We start from the raw sequence: 8,498 nt of genomic DNA, 5'->3' as shown, positions 1-8,498 counted from the left end.
CACACACACACACACACACACACACACACACACACACACACACACTCTCTCACAGACTTTGGAATCCTATGACGTGTGGAAAAAAGAAAAGAAACGTTTCAGAAACAGAAGCCCAGGGATGAATTTCCTGGATTTGGGAAGCTTGGTAGCAAGTTAATCCTACCCCCTACCCCCCACTTATTCCCCCCCACCCCGGTTCCCAGCCCCTCTCTTCCTGTGGGTGGGTGAGGGGAGGTCGAGGGAGGGGAAGAAAAGAGCGCGCCCCGCCGAAACAGAGCAGAGCGCAGCGAGAGGAGGGAAGTCCCATTTCAGTCCCTCCGTGGGACACACGTGAGCCGGTCGTGTGGCCAGCGCGACTTCACCGCGATGAGACGACGGCTCCTTCCTGGACGCGATGCTGAGGCCACACAAGCTGTGCCAGGAGTAGAGACAGGGAGCAACAAGTACAGCCACGTCCAGTAGAGTTTTTACATAGTTCAGAGTTCTGGAGTGTCATGTTGACATTCAAATGATTCTCTGTCTCTGTCTCTGTTTCTGTTTCTCTGTCTCTCTCTGATTCAGAGACTCCGGCGACTGGTCGTGGGCCCGCAGCGCTGCTTCACATTTTCCACAGTCTAATACGTGTCATGATCCGGTTCTACTCCACCTGATGGTCATGCTGCTCGGTGGAGCAGCGACGTTCACCCGTCCACGTAAACCCTGTTTCACAGCGTAGCCCAGAGGAGTCCCGCTGCTCTCTCCCCTCAGAAAGATTTTACAAATCGTTGTAACGCCGTCATCGGCCAAGTACTATCTCCACCAAAAAGCAGACAGGGAAAACAAAAAGGGTGTCTTCTTTTGTATGCTAACCACCTTTTATTTGAAGACGTTAATTTTACCAACAGTTTGAGTGAAGATAATATCCAGTAGCTGTTGGGCACTGAGACAATTTAATTCCAATTTCTCCTCCAAATTAAAGGTTTCACACCTGTGCTCGAGAATATAATCCAAACTCGCTAGTGGTCGCTAAGAGTCTCCCCTCTTCTTGCCGAGCAGTCAATTCCAAGCTAGTGTTGGCCGACAGGTAGCCAATCAAATTTGAAACACGCAATGTCAGCCCCACCAGTCATCAAATTTGTGAAATAAAGCAACACTCTGCGCATGTGTATTTATACTTTCCCCACATACAATACACGTTGCATTGTGAGAGAGGGGCCACACAGGCCACCGTAGGCCTACTGCGGACGCCACGGATCATCTGAAGCAGCACGACACTGACTACTGAACATGATGACCACATTAAATCCTAACACACATTATATGAAATTTAGGATGATTCATAGATAATAAATTATGGCAGATAGTAAGCGTTGAGAATTAATAACATAACATAATTTGTATGCCCCACCCACCCCTAATGACCAGTCACCATGTCTTCTGCATGTGGTCCCTTTTCTTATAATGTTATTACTGATGTAATAATAATGTTTATCACTGATGATCTCATCTACAATAATGAGAAATGTGTTATTCTCGGCCTCCGTTCAGTTACAGCGGCGTGTTTCACAAGTAAGATTTGCGGTTTCCTGCCTTTGAACGTCACAGATGTGGAAGTACCAGATATCCACACAGTGGGAGGAATAAATAAAAAAGAGCACGTCCTGGTCATAGATTACGTTGTGAATCCTAGCGTGTCCTGCTGGCAGAGCTGTCAGCCCGAGAGTCCGTCACACCGGACAGTGGAGGAGGTCCTACCGCCGTCTGGTCCAGAAGAAGTTTGGTCGACTCGACTGAAGTTCCTCAGTTCCCATCAGCCTACTCTTGTTCCATTATAGTGACAAAATTATATTAAACCTCTGAACCTCGAGCACTTTCGGGGCGTTTTTTACTCCCGTCACATTTTCCTCTCTGTGGCCTTAATCTTCACTGCAAAGTAGAACAGCACAGCCATGGCTAGAGGTAGAGAGAACTCAAGTTGAATTTCTTTGATCATTTATTTTACAAAAATTGGCAAACAATGGAATCCATATATCCAAAATTTGGGTAAGTGTCCAAAAGTGTAACCGATGTTGGAAAAACAAAATGGGGGCTGCACGTGCTTTATATATTGAGATTTCTGACAACCTCTCCTTACAGCCTCTCCTCTCCTCAATGCTCTGTGCTCAGCAGCCTGCAGATCCAAGTTTCACTGATGTGATGACACGGGACTGTTGTGACTTTAATGTTTTTTCACAGGAATGTTTAGAGTAAACGGTTTATTTGTGGCGAAATTTAAAATGAGACATGTAGAATAAAATGTTGATGAAATATCACAATTTAAACAAAATTCCCCTTGCAGGATGAATAAAGTATCTATCTATCTATCTATCTATCTAATTTTAAGCTTAGCTTCGGTTGCTTTTTCTGACGGAAGCGTTCGTCACACATGATGCATTCAAGATGAAAATCTGACGATAGTGGCGTTTTTTACAGCTTCTGGCTGTGATAAACGGTGTAGTTTTGGCGACGGGTTTTGGGGTTCAGAGGGTTAAACTGGGGAGCTACTCGACTGAGGATTGGAATCATAGCGGAGCGGACAATCTTTTTAAATATCTAAATAAGTGACGTGTGGGTACCATGACAAACATGGACGTGCATGGAGTGCATTAACAAAACAACCAAGAGTTTTCCTCTTGATCGGCAGTACCACTAATTGGCTACAGCTGAGTAAATCTGTTGGACACATTTGTCATTTAATGGTCTCCAGACAAAACGTTTCTCTTACCTCTTAGTAATGCATTGTCAATAGCAGAAGTGGGAATTAAAGTAGCGACTCTTGCGATTTCAAAACTGCTCTTTCAAACTGCAAACATTCCCTCCAACACACGCACAAACACACATCCTGTTTAATGCAAACACACACATACCTCTTCACTTGTTATCCATATTTTTGGATGGCTGCAAGCTCCCGTCGCTTCTTTCATCAGCAGAGAAAGTTTCTGAGGGATTCTTATTGGACTGTAAGCGTTACAGCTCTCTTCTCTCCTTCAGTAGTCTGTTTTTGAAACCCCTCTCCCTTTCTCAGTGAAGAAAGCCCCCGTCGGATCTGAGGCGAGGGCAGGAGCGGTGACGAGACTGTGGGTCCTATATATAGCTGAGATGTGACAGGACATCCGAGAGGACGTCTAGACACAAACGACACAGCTCGAACTCAGATTATGTGTGTGTGTGTGTGTGTGTTACTGTGAGTTGAACGTGGCCTTGTTATCTCGCATTTCATGAGAAATGCCTGTGGCGAGCCAGTCCACGATAACGCCACGAGATTGCACTAATATCGCGGCCCGGTCCGATCTGATTGGCTGGAAGTTTTGACAAAATGACTAGAGATTGTGACAGTAAGAAGGAGAGACGCTCCGAGAATGAGAGAGGGGAGGGAGGGGGGGGGAGGGGGGGATGTGAGGAAGGAAAACATATCAGAGAGAGAGAGGGTGACTCATCAGAAAAGGAATGTCCCTTCGCTGCCAAAGGAACCACAGACACCACTGCAATCATCGCTCCCTCGCCAATACTTTAAACCATCCCCTCCCTCGCTCTCGTCCTCTCACATAGCGGCCGTCTCTTTCTCCTGACCAACCGGTGGAAGCCATCGTCGTTGTTTCCCCCAGATACCAGCCGAGTACTCTCATGGACGAGCTTGACGCAGCATTTCCAGCACCGCATGTTCCATCAAAGTTACACCGTTTAAGTCATCTCAATTCTTGTCTACAAAACTAATCAAATTTTTTTTTAAATTATGCAATCGCATGAATCACATCCTCAGCACAGATGTTGACTTATCACTACTCCCCCCACAGGATGTGAACCCAAGGGAGGCGTCTGTCAGGAACGAATAAGATCAATGATTCAACATTCCTGTCGCCCGTCATCCTGAGCGCTCATCACGCAGGAACCACCATCATACAATCCTGAGCTCCCAAGGTTCATTGTCACGACAGAAGGGAGGATCTGTCAAAAACTAGGAGCAAGGCTTGCTGTAGCGTTTTATAGAGGGGGGGGCTAAATCACCAGAGAAGAAGAGCACCATCGCAAACAGGAACAAATTGATACACTTCATGAAGTAAAACTTGACCCTTCAGGAAATGTAGCAGGGGTACTATTTCACACGGCATACAGCACACGGCCTATGTCTTTGTTTTGGCTGTAATCTACTGACTAAACTGATCTCTGATCTGGAAAAGTTCACTCTGTGACTGAACGTTGTAGAGCTGCAACTAACGATTATTAATATTCTGTCGATTGTATTCTTGATCGGTCAATTTAGCATTTGAAAGGCCAAAATGCTGAACACAAGGCTTCAAAAAGGGAGTACACAAACCAATGGGTGACGTCACGACGAGTACTTCTCATAAACAGGTACAGTATATGGTTCCTGGTGAATGCAGCAATGGTGGGAGATAAGACTACCAAGTCTGTCCTTTTTCAGCCTGTTCCATCACTTCGGGGCTTTCACAGTGTGTGACGATGGGTTTGAAAGTCAGGGAGGGAGGCAGAAAACCCTTATGCAGCTGAACTGGGAGTGATGAACTGTACAGTACGTGAGAAAGTGCAGCCAAGTGGAAAAGACAACATCGGGAGCAGAAACATATAAACAAAAGAGAGTGTGTGCGTACAGCTCCCTTAAAGAGCAGAAAACTCCGTCTGCCCTCGCCCGCTTCCACAGCTCATCTGAATAACCTGCGTACAGACTTGACAGCGAGAAGACAGCCGATCAGCGATGGGCTGCCAGGGGCCCGACACGTTACATGCACACACACGCACACACACACACACACACACACACGAGTGTGAGCGCGAAGAAAGAGTGCAGCGTCAAACTGAGCCACAACAAGGTGATGCGGCTCAAGCAGGAAAACACGTCAAAAGAAACGTGAGCGAGACTGACAGACGGGACAGAAAGGGGGGGGCCCCGTCGCTCAGCTTCACACCCTACAGGATGAACGGGGCCTCTGTGCTCCTTCTCTGTTCAAACACACCTCACGGCTGTCTGCTCCCTGCAACAACAATGCAACACACACACACACACTCACTGCAGCCTGCCTGACAGTGGGCACAATACGCCTATTGAGGGGCATCGATGGGGGGGCTGAAAGTGAAGAGAGAGAGAGAGAGAGAGAGAGAGAGAGAGATTGGCAACAACACACATAAACACACGCAGACAAACACACGCAAACAAACCGCAGTCTGGTTTTCTCGACAGCCTGGGACGAATCCACTCTCTGCTCCATCAATCATCTGTCCAATCTGGTCGGACTCGTATACGGGCAAATATGCACATGCCCACACACACACGCACACACACACTAGTTTGGTCAAGGGCGGACCAGTGGTGTTGTTTCACAGGGGAAGCAGGGTGCTGATAACGGATCTCCACGCTCTTTATCTGATCCCTCACACACTCACACACACACACACAGTCATACAAGCCTGTATCCACATGCAGGGTTTCACCGTCCTCTCTCATCAGCTGTTGTGCATGACCTCGACCACACACAGAGTTAAACGGGTTAGTGCTGCAAGGCAAGAAAGTCCCAACACCCCCCATACACACAAACACATACACGCACACACACACACCTATAGCCTTGCCAACATAATTACATCCAATCTGCAGAACACTTTTGGGGCTAGCCGAGATATCGTTGGGTATTTTTGGGTGACTGACGAGCTAACCGGCTCCACAGGGCTTACATTACTGCATTGCTATTTCTGTCCACGTCTGTACGCACTGTGTACATGCGTGTCTCTCCTCTGTGATAGAGGCTACCTCGGCAGAAGAGGGGGGGGGATCTTGAAACCGAGGTACTTTTTAGAACACCAAAGCTAAAAAAATCCGCACACACACACCAGAACCGCAGCGCTTGGCACCAAAACTCGGCCCATAAATGTCCAAGTCACTTTTTCCTTGCTCAGCAAATCCTATGTAGAAAATGCTACAAAGGGAGGGAGAGTAAATAAAGAGGGAAATAATAATAATAATAAAAGAGCAGAAAGGAGGAGAGTGGGGGGAGAGGGGCAGAATATAAACCTTAACTGAACAGGGCAGGAGCCCTGAGCAATTAGCAATGACATCATGTTTCTACATGCGCACACACACATACATACACAAACACACACACCAACACACTGCAGACGAGGCCAGGCCAGGATGAAGAGCAAGCCTGCGGGGCGAGGAGGCTGGACGGAGAGGGAGTGAGGAAGGGAGGGAGAGAAGATGACAGTGCACCATTTCAACTCCGGTGGTGCGTTCAGTGACACATTTACAGAGTAAACCCTGTAAAGCCACCACAACCGCTGCCCAAAAAACAGCAGGTGCTAGCTGTTTACAGTATTGTGTAGCACTAAATAGGGTTGCATTCATTATGCTTTTTTTTTTAACGCATGCAAAACAAGGTGTCACCTGGAGAGAAACCCTAGTGGTGCACTCGAGCGGAACCAGACGGTTCCCTCGCTAATTCATGTTATTGTCAATAACTTAAGTGTTCCGTCTCCCTACACAGAGACACACGCAGTATGTACTACGTTAACGGTTCCACTCGTCCTTGCACCCTTCACTACAACATACCCGGTTCTTGTGGAAGTTACTGAGAAATTTAAAAACCGTAAAGTTATCCACAACATTCTCTAGACATAAACACGACATTAAGTGGCTGCGTGTATTTTTCTTCTTCCTCTTCTTTTTAAACAAACAAGGCATGTTATCTCGAGGGCCTGGCAGAAACTTGCAAAGCAAGGCTGGAAACGATTAGCTAGCTCGCCGCGTCCAGCCAGTCAGCACCATGCACCAACACAAGCCTCGTGTCGGCCTGTAGCCCCCAGACTATTCCACCTAAGTCATGAGAACACCCTCCGTCATGCTGGGTTGTGTCTCAATGAACCTCTTTAATACTCAAATGGTTGCTCAGCACGGAGACCCGCACGGGGGCCAGACACAGGACAAGCCGCGGAGCATCTCTGAACGAGATGCCTAGAGAGGACAGGGTGAACCGTCCTGTCAGGCTCAGACGGTTTGTCGACTTTTATTAGTCGACTCACAGAAAACTAATGACAATCAATTTTGATTATCCATTTTCTTTTTTCACCCTAACTTCTCACATTTTAAGGGGTTTAATGATTTTCACTATTTTATATAACTGAAATTGCAGTATCTTTCGGTTTTGGTCTGACAATCAATGAACACAACCAATTTTACTTTTTTTTTTTTATCAATTAGACATTATGACAGGTAGCTACTGTATATGAAGGTGTTGATGGTTAGACGTGTAATGAAACGATTTCTATTTAGTCTGCTTGATTAACTTCTGGTGAAGTAGCTAGTAGTTAGTTTATTACTTACTACTACTTACCAGCAGATAGGCCCTTCACATAACACAGTTTAAGAATCTCGAGCTTTCACAAATGTCACTGTACAGCTCTGTTGTTTCCATACATTAGAATCCCAACATAGCGGTGGACTTGTAGTTAGCTAACCTTGTAGTAGCCGTGGTCAACGGCTGGCCGCTCGCGACAACGTTCCAACAACGGCCGTTCTCACAGAACAACCGTCGCATTCCACGACACTACGTGACAACTCGGTCGCCAAAATATTCCAAGCATTAACTAAAAAAGGTACACACGCGCTGGGTCCTGTTAATACCCCCATCTGCCGCCGCAGCCTCTCGGTATCCTCCCCCCCCACCATCCCGACTCGTTCGCAACACAGCAGGGCCCTTCAGACGCCAAAGCAATGCGTCGCGTCGGGAAGAATATGGAAAGTTAAACTCACGTTTCCACTCCAATTCAAGGCGGGGGACGACTGCGACCACAACAGCTCCCCGTGTTCGAGCTGAAATTGTCGGCATACCACACCGCTCACCTCCTCTCCACAGTCCGCTGCGCTCCTGTCTGTGTGTCTCTCCTCCCCTCCGTTTTCTCTCGGCTTGTTCCTTTTCTCCTCCCTCCCAGATGCCGCTGTTCTCCGACAGGGGGAACCGGGGGACGCTGCTCCGGAAGCAAACGCTCCTCTGAGTTTTTTTCTAACTCCCTTTACTGCCTGCTGCTAATGTACTTCATCTTCTAGTGGTGCTAAAAAATAATAATTTAATGTAAGTAATCAAAGAGAATGAAGGACATTTGCAAAATATTTAGAAAATTTAGAATTCTTTAACAGTCTAGATGATGATTAAATAACAAAATAGAGATAGAAAACGTCATTAATCCCAATGCAGACCAGATAGATAGTAACGGGTTACAAATGAGTTATAAAGCCTATTAATAGCAGATAGGTTACAAATCCATAAACAATACCTTACCTCGGAGCAGTGTGTATAAATATATGTTCAAAATCAAGAGAGCGTTTTCCTGGTAGATCAAAGTGACCCACTATATAGCTGTATTTAAAATATATTCTTCCAGATACAGTTGTATGCGAGTATAATAATTGCAATCAAGCAAAATGTGACAATAACATTGATATTATATGAACAAATAACTATAAATATGAT

The 8,498-nt window shown here is 46.4% G+C and overlaps 1 protein-coding gene across 10 annotated transcripts in view; it reads right to left on the bottom strand.

Annotated features, from left to right (window-relative positions):
- The window catches only part of apbb2b (amyloid beta (A4) precursor protein-binding, family B, member 2b), a 46,607-nt gene extending 38,640 nt beyond the window's left edge, over positions 1–7,967 (bottom strand). For 4 of the 10 annotated variants that reach the window (XM_031876286.1, XM_031876290.1, XM_031876293.1 and 1 more), the window contains exon 1: positions 7,781–7,967. The gene's annotated coding sequence lies outside the window, so the exon portion shown is untranslated. Of the gene's footprint in view, positions 1–2,885; positions 7,758–7,780 lie in introns of those variants that run through there. The other 6 variants (XM_031876291.1, XM_031876289.1, XM_031876292.1 and 3 more) reach the window with 3 other exon arrangements.
- Between the last annotated feature and the right edge of the window lie 531 nt (positions 7,968–8,498).

Source organism: Anarrhichthys ocellatus, unplaced genomic scaffold, assembly GCF_004355925.1.
Source record: "Anarrhichthys ocellatus isolate YVR2014 unplaced genomic scaffold, GSC_Weel_1.0 scaffold107, whole genome shotgun sequence".
Lineage (NCBI taxonomy): Eukaryota > Metazoa > Chordata > Actinopteri > Perciformes > Anarhichadidae > Anarrhichthys > Anarrhichthys ocellatus.
Note: the sequence above shows the minus strand (reverse complement) of the source record. Positions and strands in the feature narration are given on the sequence as shown.